Below are 14,855 nucleotides of genomic sequence, written 5' to 3'. Positions count from 1 at the left end.
AAAGGGGGGAGCTTCATTAAAGCCCTGCCTTTTCTCAGTACTTAAAGACTCAACAGCAAACGTTACAGCTAGATTTTTAAAGACAGGCCAATATCCTAATTCTATTTGGACCCTCAAAGGAAATGATGCCCCTAGATAACAAGAAGGAAATTTAGAAAATGATGCCCTATTCAAAAGAGATGTGGTATATGACTTTTTCTTTCCTTGGGTGATAGATGTTTGTTGTTGTTTTAGGGAGTTGATTAAAAGTTGGTAATTGTCTTAGGGAAAAAAAGAAAGTCAGGAAGGTTAGATTCAGGTACTTATTTCTTTCTTTTTCTTTCTTAAATCCTTCGTCCTCTCCTATCTAATGTTAGGGAGAAGGAGGGAAGAAGCGATGAAAGATGGGTGTTATATGGATGATAATTTAAAGGGTAGATTATTGAATTTACTTTTAGACAAAAGAGCATTGATAAGTCAAATATTTTTTTATTTGGTATCGACTTTGTATATTGATTCACATTTATGATATTTTGTTACCTCAGACTGTATTTATGATTCAACTCTGTTTATGATATTATACCTAATGCAATTCATGTAAAAAATAAAATATAAAGGTATAGTCCTTTTAGAAACTGCTATTATAAACTATTTAGGATAAATAAAAATGCAAGTTAATAGTCAATCACACATATGGAAATATTAGCTACTAGTTAAGTTAATTATAGAAAGATGTATCCTAGGGTAAACAGATAGCAAATAGGCAGAAACAAATAATGTTTGCTCATTCAGATATAGTTTTCAAAATCCTCAGAGATCTACAAAATATGGCATTTCAAGATGCTTTATTAAGATAAGGGTTTTTTATGACTCCCTTTATTTCAAAGAAGATAATGAGCATTAAAGAACCTTCTAATAGAATTTGCTTCAAGTTTGGCAGGTAAGCCACATGGCAATAAGCTGCCCATGTTTCAACTGCAGACAGAATGCTGTCCAAGCTATGGACATGTGGGACACAAGAAAGTTGCCTACTGAACTTGCCAAGAAAAGGTAAACTCCTCTTCATCATTTCTGCTTTACAGAAAAGTGCGTCAGATATTCTGGGTCTGAAAGTCAAAGATGAATGTTCCGGCAATGCAGAGAACTTTTGGATAATTGTCCAGGTGACCAGCTGTCTCCATCATGTTTACAGTTTCAGAAGCTTCTTGCTCTGCACGTCCCGCATACGAAGGTAAAATTCCCTTCTTCTCAGGTCTATATATTTATAGCCTCACAATTAAGCTTAATAGTTTAGGATTTTGAAAAATGTTTTAAGGTCTGAGAAGATAATCTTAAGTTTATGAATGCAACTTTTGATAGAAAATGATTTATGAACAAAGGTCCAAACTCGCCAAGATAGGATAGATAGTAGAGTACTTTTTTCAAAGTTGTCAAATACAAATGAACTGGACAATGTGGATGCAAGTTTTAATTTTATAAGTTTTCATAATTGTTATTATTATATGTAGTTTGTTGATATAACAGAGAGACCCTTTTATTGTACTAAAAGGAAAGATTAGAGAGAATCTCTTATAACTGTCAATAAAAACTTGATGACCAGTAAGCTGAGGCAGGATCAGAGCATGGGGAATCTGGCAGAGAGAGAGAGAGAGAGAGAGAGAGAGAGAGAGAGAGAGAGAGAGAGAGAGGGGCTGAGGGATTTTAGTCAGACACAGGAGATTTGCCCTGGATTCTTAGGTAGTGGCATCTAAGAAACTGAGGAGAGGTAACTAGCTTTGTGGAAGACATAGAGTAATTTAAACAGATTATATAAGTCATAAGCTAGTTGAAAGATTGAGACCAGCCTTATGGCCTAGGCATTTGTTCATAAGTAAATAAACCCGGAACTGGAGTGCTGGCAAAAAAAAGCCCATGGCTACAATAAATGGTGGTACAATAAATTCTTTCTCTGAAACTTCACACTTCACAAGTCAAATTTTCATCATCTGACTTCTCTCAGCATTATCTCCTAAGATCCCACTACAACAACTCATCCAGTTCTGAGCACTACCTGGCTTTTCTAGCCCATAGTTCCAAACATCCTCAGTCCTTACATTAAAAAACATGGTCAGGACTGTCAGAGCAACAACCCACACCTGGAACCAATCTCTGTCTCAGTTACTTTTATATTGCTGTGATAAAACACCTTGACCAAAAGCAATTTGGGAAGAAAGTGTCTTGTTTCCTCTTGCAAGTTTGAGGTCTCACTTCCTCACTGAAGGAACTCAGGTAAAGTCTCAATCAAGAACCTGGGGGCAGGAACTGAAGCAGAGACCATGGAGGCATATTGCTTACTGACTTCTTCCTTGTAGCTTACTCTGACTGCTTTCCCAGAACCACCAGCCCAGGAATATCACCACTGACAATGGGTTGAGACCTTCCACATGATTCTCTAATTAAGAAAATGATACTACACACTTGCTTACAGGTGAATCTTATGGTGTCATGTTCTCTGGACAATCTTTCTTCCTGAATGCTTCTGGTTTGTATCAGGTTCACATAAAACTAACCATCACACTAACCAATCCATTACATACAATATTTTTAAGATTTATTTTTTAATTATATGTATATGTGTAGTGATGAGTATGCACACATGTGAGGGCAGGTGCCCACCGAGTTCAGAATAGGATTTGGATATTTTTTTAGACTAGAGCTGTAGGTGGTTATGAGCCACCCAACCCTACTTGGCTGCTGAAAACTGAACATGGGTCTTCTGTAAGAGTAATATACATCACTAATCCATGAGTCTCCAACTTTCAGTTAGGAATATAATTCAATATAACTTTTGAGACAGTCCACTTGCCTAATCAGACTCTGTGAATGCAGAATGCTAAATAGAAGAGGTAGAAGAGAAAGGAGAAGAGAAAGAGGAACAGGATGAAGATGAGGAGGAAGAGGAGGAGGAGGAGGAGGAGGAAACAACTTAGCAGGCTTGATATTCATTCCCTCCAAGAGAAACAATGCTACTCACACTCCAGTGAAGTTTGCTTGGCAGGCCGAGAGGCCTGGGAGTACTCACGAGGCAAAGAGTTTCAGAGAAACTCACCTGCTGGAACTTTGGCGTTCTTATAACCCATATACTCATACCCTATCCCCGAGTTAGTCTGGTGTATGGATCCACGTGCTCTCTTTTAGTATTATTTTATTATAAGTGCCTTTTAAGATTGAATTCTGACATAGCTAAGCCTTCACCAATGTTCCAATGGCCTAGAAAGTCCTTGAGCTGACCATGGGCTTGGAATTCAGTAAGAATGTTGCCTATTCAGTGAAATTCAGAATTGCCTCTGGTATTACACTATCACTTAGAATAAAAGCCAAGTCGCTCCCATATACAGGAATTTACAATGGTTTAGGAAGCTGATTAGGCTATGGTTTTAGAATATTGCATTATTCATTAGATGGTTAGCTAGAGTGGAACTCCCTAATTAGAACCATGACTTGGGTGTGAAAGCCATTGCCCAAGAGTGTAAAGACCTCACACCTGCCTTCTAAGACTATGGCTGACCTTAGATAGAGCTGACTTTGTCTCAGTTGTTTTATTGCCCAGTTCCTGCCAGTCTTTGTGTTTACATTCCTCTGTTTAGTGTAAGAGTCATTAAGCATACAGTAACCTCATTTGTACCTTGCTGATGTGTCACCTAACTTCCCTATTTTCTTCTGTATAAAAGGTTTGATGCTCAATTTGGAAAATTACATTCAGATTCTACACAAACTCTAGTGTTGCACCTGTATGTCATTCATTCGCTGACTCCTTGCCCATCTGCAACTAGAGACCCATTCCATGCAGACAAAGGGACCAAGAGGGTCTGTGGCAAAACAAAATGTTTGTGGAAATGACAGCATGTATTTTAGGTTTAAATAAACATGAAAAAATGAGTGATGTCTTTTAACAAAGTTCAGTTGCCATTTTAAATTTCAATTTTGGTGTGTGTGTGTGTAAGCCAAAAGTTAACAGTAGGTATTGGTATAGCTAGTATGGTCAACTTGACAAATTCTAAAACCATTTAGAAGATGTGGCTCTAGGCAAACCTGTAAGGGCTTATGTGAACTATACTGAAGTAGGAAGACCATTCTTATGGATAAGATCATTCCATTTGTGAGAATTCCTAACTATATAGAATGGAGAAAGGGAACTGGGCACTAGGATCTATTGCTCTTTCCTGATTGAAGACATAATGTGACTACTGCCTCCAGCTCCTGCTCCTGTGACATACCTGCCATGATAGACTGTAACCTACAACTTTGCATCAAGTAAACCCTTTCTACCTTAACTTGCTTTTGTCAAAGTATTTTATTATAACAGAAAAATAAACTAAGACTAATGTTTTAGTCGTTTGCTCTCCAACTTTATTTCTTGAGATAGAGTCACTGAACATGAGGATTATCAATAGTCAGTACTCTTGGCCAATGTGCTTTAAGGATCCTTCAGAATTACCCACTACTACCTCTCCACAGTGTGTGGTTACAGACTTGAGTCACCAAACCCTTCTTTTTATACAGATTTTAAGGATCAAATTCACATATCTTTGTTCTTCAAAATTCATGTCTTGCTTTGGTTTCGATTTCTGTGATAAAGACCATAACCAAAAGCAACTTTTGGGTGAAAGGAGTTATTTTGCCATTACCAAAGGAAGTCAAGGTGGAAACCTGGAGGCAGGAATTAGAACAGAGACAATGGAAGAATGCTACGTATTGGCTTGTTTCAAAAACTCACATTTAGCTACTATCTTTATAGTTCTTAGGACAACATGCCCAGGTCTGGTGCTATCCACAGTGAGTAGAATCCTGGTATATTGATCATTAACCAAGAAAATGCCCCCGCAGACTTGCCTGTAGTCTTACAGAAGTATATTCTGAATTAATAATTTCCCTTCCAAAATGAGAGTAGTTTATTTCAGATTGACAAAAATTCTAACCAGCATACATACCTCTAAGACATATTTACTGTATTTTCAAAAATCTGCTATGTAATGCAGAAATACTTAAAGTTATAAATTGTATCCACCTGCAGCCACACGAACTGGGTTCCTTAGTGGGAGGAGAGAGCTGTAAGGGAGAAAACGGGGAGAATAGAAAGGAGAGCAAGACAGATTTCTGATCAAGGCCCAACGTTTACTGAAATTCTGTCCTTATAAAGGGGGAAAGCCCATCTCCCGAAGATCCACTCTTGATGCCTGAAGCCAGCCTGTAAGCAATTACGTTGGCAGAAGGTGTCAATAGCTGGGTTGCCTACTGTCTCAGGAATTTCTCAGGTGTTGGGGCTGGCCTGCGGATCTCATGACCAGGTTCGAACCTGAGAGGCATCTTGGAGCTGAAAGAAAGGGAAACTAGGCAGACAAGAGAGAGAGAGAGATGGAACCAAGACAGGATTCTGATCAAGGCTCAAGTGTTTAATAATAAAATCTGCGCTTATAAAGAGGGGAAGCTCATCCCCAGTCACACCAAGTTTCTTGTAAAGTCTTCAGAACAGCCTTTTAGCAGAAACTCGCCAAATTCACAGTTTGCTGATAACTCCGGAAAATCTTGGAGAACCGGTTTGACCTCAGGCAGGCAGCAGGCAGTGTCACATCAAAGGAGAGGGATGAGAAGCAGCACAGCAGGTGGCTCAGCCTCAGTGGCCAATGGTTTGAACCAGCCTGCCTAGGCTGAAGAAGGGTACACTCAGGAAGGCCGGTTCAGCCTCTCAGCAGGTCTTGCAGAAGAGCAGCAGAGCAGGGGCAGGTGATAGAACAATAAAACCATCTAGGTCAGAAGGCTCCATCCCAGATGATCTCATTCACAGTGGTAGCAAGGTCTGAACCAGCCTGCTCAAGGCTGGGGAGGCTACAAGAAATAAGCAAATGAAACAAATACATAAAATCAAATGGCTGAGAAATGGAGAGATGTCTTAGGGGTTAAGACCACTTTCTGCTTTACCAGAAGTTCCCAGTTCAGTTTAGCTCACAATAGCTTGTAACTCCAACTTCTCAGTATCCTATGCCGTGTTCTGGCCTCAGCAGATATGCCCCCCAACACATGTAAACCTAGAGGGATATACACATAATTAAAATGTTTTTTAATTAAATGATTTAAAGAAAATGGAATTTTTAATTTTTTAAAACCATCATGTGTATTCTAAAGGTAACTGGAGGAAGAACCTGGTGGATATGCTTCCTTACCACATAGACAGAGGACCAGGAACAAGCTACAGGGGTGGTTTCTCACATGTCTCCACTACCAGGCTTTCTTATTGCAGGTCATGATTAAAGAGTATTCACACATTGTAAGTCATGGATAAATATGAAATGAGATAACTAATATATTTTAACATGTTAAGAATGTGGCACCAGCTTAAAAGATAACCAAAATGGGGAGCTTTTCTAAAATATTTTATAACAAGACAAAATCCAAATCCCTTGTTAGACAGCCAAAGTGTATCATGTGTGTGTGTCTGTGTGTGTGTCTGTGTGTTATGTTCATTTGTATATATATTATAAGTAGGTAAAGTGATAAATAAAGACAGTGAGAATGTAGGCTTGTTCCAATAGTTTCTTAGTTTAAAATTCCAAGTTAACTTAAAGAGATTAAAATGAGAGTGATACTAATATTGGAATTTAATAGAAAAGTATGGTCACAGTTATGATTAAAAATAAGCATTTGAAATTTACTCTGATTTTCACCCCTTCACTTCATGAATAAAAAGCCAGGTGTCAAGATATATTCAATTTTCAGTAATCTTTCTTATTTATTTACTTTGTAACATGATGTTTTGAGAATAAACACCTGATATGACTGCTTCCTTGTCTAAAGATGACTTCACTAGTTATTTAAATTACAAATTAAATTTCTACTGTAGTCTCAAAGTTTCCTTCTTGATTCTAATATTGATTAAGTTACATGAATAATAACTACACTTCACTCCTGACCTTTAAGGAAAATCTAAAGATCACATAAGGCACTCCAATTCCTGGGACACAGCTCTGCCTGTATCCTTGGGGCCTATTGTTGCCAGGGACAACCAGGTGAAACTCCAGGCCCCAAGACACTATTTACTGGGTCCCCAGAAATCCTATCAGCCATGAGTTCTATCATATCTCCTCTGCACTGAATCTTCCAGTACATACCTCTAATGAAAATCCCAGATACCTGTAGTCATCACCATCTACCAGGAAAGACCTCTTCCCCAATTCCGTGCCTGCTGGACCCTGTAGGCAAATCCAACAGCCACAAGCTCCATTCTACCCAATCTGAGCTTCATTTCCCAGGCCACAACTCTGCCTTCATCCCTGGAAGTCTGTTACCACCAGAGGCAACCAGCTCTACCTGCAATCCTAGAGGCTTGATAACATCAGGGACTACCAACTGCACTTGGAGCCCTAGTGGCCTGGTCCCGTCAGGAACTACCAGGGCAGTCAACATTAAGAACAACCACTTGACCAAATGCTGGCCTAAGAACATAATATACAAAAGCCAGCGCTATATGGTACCATCAGAAGCCAGATATTCTATTATAGCAAGCCCTGAATAGATTAACACACCTGATTCATAGGAAAATGACCATAAATCTATTCTTATGAAGATGACAGGGGCCTTTAAAAAGGAAATGAATAAATTCATTAAAGAAATACAGGAAATACAATCAAACAGGTGAAAAAAGTGAATAATACTGTTCAAGACCTGAAAGTGGAAACAGAAGGGATAAAGAAAACATAAACAGAGGCAATCCTGAAGATGGAAAACCTAGGAAAGAGAACAGAACCTACAGACATAAGAATCACCAACAGAATACAAACGATAGAAGAGTAAATCTTAGGTGTAGACGACACCATGGAAGAAATTGATACATCAGTCCAAGAAAATGCTAAGGCTAAAAAGATTCTAACATAGAACATTCAGTAAATTTTGGACACTATGAAAACACCAAACCTAAGAATACTAGGAATAGAAGAAGGAGAAGACTCAAAGGCCCAGAAAGTATCATACAAGAAAAATTCTCAAACCCAAAGAAAGAGGTGCTAATAAATGTACAAGAAACTTGCAGAACACTAAGTAGAGTGGACCAAAAAACCAAAATGCTCCCAGAACATAATAATCAAAACACTAAATATACCTAACAAACAATATTAGAAGCTACAATGGATAAAGGCCAAGTAACATATAAAGACAGACCTACTAGAACTACACCAGACTTATCAACAGAGACTTTAAGAGCCAGAAGAGCCTGGGAAGATGTACTACACTCTGTAAGAGATCACAGATGCCAGCTCAGAATACTATACTCAGGAAAACCATTACCATAAAAGGAGAAAACAATATATTCCATAAAAAACATTTCAGCAATGTCTTTTCACATATCCACTCCTACAGGAGCTACTGAAAAGAAAACACAAGGAAGGTAACTACTCCCAAGAAAATACAAGATAGTGATAATTCCACACCAACAAAATCAAACACACACACACATGCACACACACACACACACACACACACACAAAGAACAACCATCAAAATAAAAATAATAGGAACTAACAATAATTTTTCATTAATATTTCTCAATATCAATAGTCTCAATTCCTCAATAAAAAGACACATGCTAATAGAGTGGATACATAAACAGGATCCATCAATGTGATGTACACAAGAAACAGAGCACAGCAGCAAAGATAGATCCTACTTCACAGTAAAGGGCCAGCAAAAGGTATTCCAAGCTAATGGACACAAGAAAAAAAAATGGAGTAGTAATTCTAATATCTAATAAAGTAAACTTTCAACCAAAAGTAATGAAAAGAGATACAGAAGGACATTTTTCATACACACCAAAGGAAAAATCCATCAAATTAAGGCCATAACTCTGATTGTCTGTGCCCCAAATGCAAGGGCACTCACATTTGTACAAGAAACATTACTAAGGCTTAAATCACAAAACAAATCCCACACATTAATAATGGGAGACTTTAACACCCCTCTCTTACTAATTGACAGGACAGCAAAGGTGAAACTAAACAGAAAAATAATTAAATTAACAGAGGTTATTAATCACATGGACCTAACATATACAGAACATTTTACCCCTAAACAAAAGATTATACCTTCTTCTCCACACCTCATGGAACATCTCTAAAAATTACCATATAGCAAGTTAAAAAACAAGCCTCAACAGATACAAGAAATTTGAAATATCTCCTTGTATGCTATCAGACCACTATGGACTAAAGCTAGACTTCAACAACAACAACAACCACAACAACAACAGAAAGCCTACATACTCATGGAAACTGAACAACTCTCTACTCAGTGATCCATGGGTCAAGTAAGAAATAAAGAAATTAAAGACTTTCCACAATTCAATGAAAACTAATGCACAATATACCCAAACTTATGGGATGTAATGAAAGCAATGTTTAAGAGGAAGTTCATAGCACTAAGTGAATTCATGAAGAAATTGGGAAGTTCCTGTTTCAGCAACTTAAAATTACACCTGAAATCTCTAGAATAAAGAGAAGCAAATATACTCAAGAGGAGTAGGCAGCAGGAAATAATCAAACTCAGGGCTAAAATCAGTAAATTAAAAACAGAGGGAATGATATCAAGAGCCAACGAACCCAAGAACAGGTTCTTTGAAAAAAAAAAAAAAAACAACTAGATAAACAAACCCTTACCCAAACTAACATAAAGGCAAAGAGAAATTAGCAAAATTAAGAAAATCAGAAATGAACAGGGAGACATAACAACTGACACTGATGAAATTCATTAGGTCTTGTTTCAAAAGCCTGTACTCCACAAAACTAGAAAATCTAAATGAAATGAATGTTTTCTATACAGATCACACTTACCAAATTTAATTGAACTTCAGGTGAACAATCTAAATAACCCTATAAACCCAAGGAAAAAGAAGCTGTCATTAAATCTTCCAACCATAAAGAAAAGCCCAAGGCCAGATAGTTTTAGCACAGAATCCTACAAGATGTTCAAATAAGACTAAATATCAATACTCCTCAAACTATTCCAAAAGTAGAAACAGAAGAAACATTGCCAAAACTCATTCTATGAGGCCACAGTCAAACTTCAGACCATATGATCATCTCATTTGATGCCAAAAAATCCTTGGACAAAATTCAACACCCCTTCATGATAAAAAGTCTTGGAGCCATCAAGGAGACAAAGTACATACCTAAACACAATCAAGGCAATATACAGCAAACCAATAGCCAATATCAAATAAATGGAGAGAAATGTAAAGGAATTCCACCAAAATCAGGGATAGGACAAGGTTGTCTACTCTCTCCCTGTCTACTCAGTATAGTACTTGAAATCCTAGCCATAGCAATAAGACAACTAAGGGAATACTACTTGGCAAGGAAAAAGTCAAAGTAATGTTATGGGCAGATGGTGTAATTGTATACAAAATTGACTCCCAAAATTGTACCAGAAAACTCCTACAGTTGGTAAATACCTTTAGGAAGTGACTGTAAACAAAATTATTTCAAAGAAATCAGTAGCCTTCCTTTATACAAATGATAAATGGACTGAGAAAAAATATTAGGGAAACACCATTCACAATAGCCACAAATGATATTCAAGCAGATGAAAAATCTGTATGACAAGAACTTCACGTTCCTAAACAAAGAGATGGAAGAAGACATCAGAATATGGAAAGATCTCCATGCTCATGGATGTGTAGAATTAACATTGTGAAAATGGCCATTTTATCAAAAACTACATACAGATTCAATGAAATTCCCATCAAAATCCCAACAAAATTCTTCACAGATATGGACAGAACAATTCTAAACTTCATGTGGAAAAATAAAAAAACACACTATAAGACCCAGAATATGGCCAGAAAACATGAAAAACGTGGAAAATTAAAAACTCACACTGAAGGACCCCGAATATGGCGAGAAACCCTGAAAAAAGTAGAAAAATAAAAAAACACACAGGATAGCCAAAACAATTCTGAAAAATAACAGAACTTCTGAAAAATAACAGAACAGAATCATCATTCCTGACCTCAAGCTACACTACAGAACAAAGTGATAAAAACTGCATGTTATTGATACAAAGACAAACAGGTCAGTCAACGGAATAGAATTGAAGATCCAGAAATAAACTCACATGCCCACATAATTGATCTTTGACAAAGAAGTCAAAATCATATAGTGGAGGTCAAAGAAAGAATCTTTAACAAATGGTGCTATTCTAACTAGTGGTCTGCATATAGAAGAATTCAAATTGATCCATATTTATCACCTGCACAAAACTCAAGTTGAAGTGGATCTAAGACCTCAATATAAAACCATATACACCAACTCAATAGAACACAAAGTGGAAAATAGCCTTGAAATCATTGGTAATGGAAGCAACTTTCTGAGAATAAACCCATAGCTCAGGCACCAAGGTCAATAATTAATAAATGAGATCTCATGAAACTGAAAAGTTTCTATAAGACAAAGGATAATGTCAATAGGACAAAATGACTGCCTACAGATTTGGAAAAGTTCTTCACCAACTCTACATCAGACAGAGTGTTAATATCCAACATATATAAAGAACTCAAGGAATAAGTCACCAACAAACCAAATAAACCAATTAAAATAGGATACAGAGATAAACCGATACTAATCATCAGAAGCATTTCTAGTGGCCAGGAAACACTTAAAGGAATGTTCAATGCCCTTAGGTATCAGGGAAATGCAAATCAAAAGGACTCTGAGATTCTACTTTACATTCATCAGAATGACAGAGATCAAAAAAATCAAGGGACAGCACATGCTGTTGAGGGTGTGAAGCAATGGGAACACTCCTCCATTGCTGGAGGGAGTGCAAACTTGTACAGCCACTGTGAAAATCATTTTGGTGGTTTTTCAGAAGTTTGGGGATAGTTCTGCCTCAAAACACAGCTATACCACTTCTCGGCACATTCCTCAAAGAAGTTCCACTGTACCACAAGGACACTTGCTCAACTATGTTCAGCTTTATTTTTAATAGCCAGAAACCAGAAACAACCTAGATGTTCTTCAACTGAAGAATGGATACAGAAAATGTGGTTCATATACATAATGGAATACTATGCAGCTATTAAAAACAAGGACATCATGAGTTTTGCAGGCAAATGGATGGGGCTAGAAATATCCTGAGTGACATAACCCAGAACCAATATGCATGGTATGTACTCACTTATAAGTGGATATTGGCCATAAAGTACAGGATAACAAGCCTACAATCCACATACCCAAAGAAGTCAAATAACAAAGAGGATTCAAGGGAGGATAGTTTAATCTTTCTCAGAAGGGGAAATAAAATAGATATAAGTGGTGAATGGAGGGATGGAAGAGGGTGGGAGAGAGGGTGGGGAAGAGAGCTGGGTAGAGGGCCAGGTATTGGGAGAGTAAGGGAAAGAGAACAGAGATTTGATGTGGCAGGGGGCCTAGGGGTGTCTATAAGGGTGACTCTGGATGAAACTCTTAGCAATGGGCAGATACAAATCCTGTAGTTGTCACTTACTTTAATGAAGCAGGACTCCCAGTAGAGGTACAAGGACATCAACCAACACAGAAAAGTTTTGAATCAGAATGTGTCCTGCCTACAAGATGTGCAAGGGCAAGGACAGAGTAGAGATGGAAGGAATGGTCAACCAATGATTGACCCAAATTGAGACCCAGACCCATCCCAGGTGCAAGAATCAATCTTTGACACTATTAATGATACTCTGTTATACTTGCAGACAGGAACTGTCCTCTGAAAGTCTCTCCCCAGCTACCAATGGAAACAGATACAGAGACCCACAATCAAATACTAGATGGATTTTGGAGACTCTTATGAAAGAGTTGGGGGAAGGATTGAGAAACTTGAAGAGAATAGGGACTCCACCAGAAGACTAGCAGAGTCAAGTAATCTGGACTCCTAGGAAACATCAGGACAAAGCAGATCTCCACATTCTGATTCAAAGTAAGCATTAGGAAAAATGTGAATATATAATAATCATCACATATCTGGTTCATCTCAAAGTAGTATCAAAGACTCAAGCAAACCCCTGAGTTGGAGATTCTACTATGAAGTGCCACATACCACTTGAATTGTTTTGTATATGCTTTGCACTATTCAGTGCTGGTGCTGCTTATGACTCAAGATGATTGCTGTTTCACCAAGGTAGATCTCTATAAAAAGTTGCTCAGCAGTGTTCCTTTCCAGACAGTTACCATCTAGTGTGTAACTCTAATCCTTTTTAATATGTAGGTGTAAGATTGAAGAGTAAGTGTGATTTGCAGCTTTTAGAAAGCTGCAATACAATTTTCTAATGGTATACTTGACAAGTTTATCTAGATATTTTTCCAAGCATGAATTATGAGATGTGTAACATCTTTTTTAGTAAAGTAAATGGAACTTTAAGGAATAAAGAGACAGCATAATACTATTTGTGGAAAACTGACACAAACCATCTAATGTTGACAAACTTTCATCATGGTTGTCAGAGCAATTGGGATGCCAAAGCACACACCATCTCCATTATCTTTTAGTTCGTCACTAAGCAGTTACTTCTTGCCAGATACTGGCTAAAGGAATATGATTAACTTTTCATTGTTACTCAGGAATCTATGCAGAGAATAGAGACAGAATCAAAGTCATGAATTTATGAAGTATTTCCAAACAGGTCATGAACAAAAGGCTATCAGGAAACAAGAAAGGACAATCAAAGTCTTTAGGCTAACTGGGAAAGGCTTCCAAAACTAAAATACATATAAGTTAGAACTTGACACAAGTTCACTGGAAAGAAAGAATCTCAACATATACAGAAACAACATAAACAACCTATTCAGAAACAGTGCTGTGAGCTTTACATGCTTAGAGAGGTACATAATGCTCAGTGTGACTGCCATACTCACTCTTCCTATACCAGCTGCTTCCTTGACAGGATTAGTCAAGAGCTGTTGCTTTTAGGGTCAGATGTGCTTCATACTTGGGGATGACTTCCTGTTGGGTGGATACTGACATTCTTGCTTCCAGAGCAATGATTCTATTTATAGTTGGATAGTTGTTTTCTTTTAAAACTTTCTTTAGTCTCCATTGTCTTGCTTGCATATACTAGTGGCAGCTTTGGGTTTCTGGATCTGATCATCTAAAAAAAAAAAAAAATGGAAAAAAGGCAAGATATCTAAGATATACAAGTGAAATAATCTCCCTTTAAAATAATTTCTGGAAAAGTTAGTAAGAGATTGCTTCATTCAATCACTCTATTATTACCTTAAAAAACAAAAACAAACAAGCAAAAAACAACAACAAAACATGTCCATGTTTGATGTGAAATGAAAATACCAGCTAAATACTCGAAAGACAAGTTCTCCTGCCAAATTCTCAGCAAAAAATAAGATTTATTGTCGCAACAGTCAGCCAGCTAGGATAGGAGGCAAAGTCAGGAGGGGGAACAGGCCAAATAAGAAAATAGACCTTGTAGGCTAGCTTTAAGAAAGTAATCTAATGATGTTTGTTTGTGTGTTTGTTAGTTTGTTCTTGTAAGGCAATGGAAATGAGGAGGGCAAGGCTGGCAAAGCCATGTGTACCATGTTCAGGATAGCTAGAATCCTCTCACCATGGATCACTCGGTGGTACCGTTCAGCTACTTTTGACTTCTAGGCATTTTATTTTAGTTTTTTTCAGAGTGCCTCAGTTTCTTTATTTTACATTTATTTCTTATTAGATATTTTCTTCATTTACATTTCTTTTTTTAACTTTTATTTTTATTTATTTATTTATTTATTTTTATTTTTTTTAATTAGGTAATTTCCTCAATTACATTTCCAATGCTATCCAAAAAGTCCCCAATACACTCCCCCCCCCAGTCCCCCACCCACCCACCC

At 37.4% G+C, this 14,855-nt stretch overlaps 1 pseudogene; it reads left to right on the top strand.

Moving 5' to 3' along the window:
• The first annotated feature begins 965 nt into the window (after positions 1-965).
• Positions 966-14,855, top strand: part of LOC110310610 — a 192,651-nt pseudogene continuing 178,761 nt past the window's right edge.

Source organism: Mus caroli, chromosome 1, assembly GCF_900094665.2.
Source record: "Mus caroli chromosome 1, CAROLI_EIJ_v1.1, whole genome shotgun sequence".
NCBI lineage: Eukaryota > Metazoa > Chordata > Mammalia > Rodentia > Muridae > Mus > Mus caroli.
The sequence above is the reverse complement of the archived record's forward strand: the minus strand, read 5'-3'. Positions and strand labels throughout refer to the sequence as shown.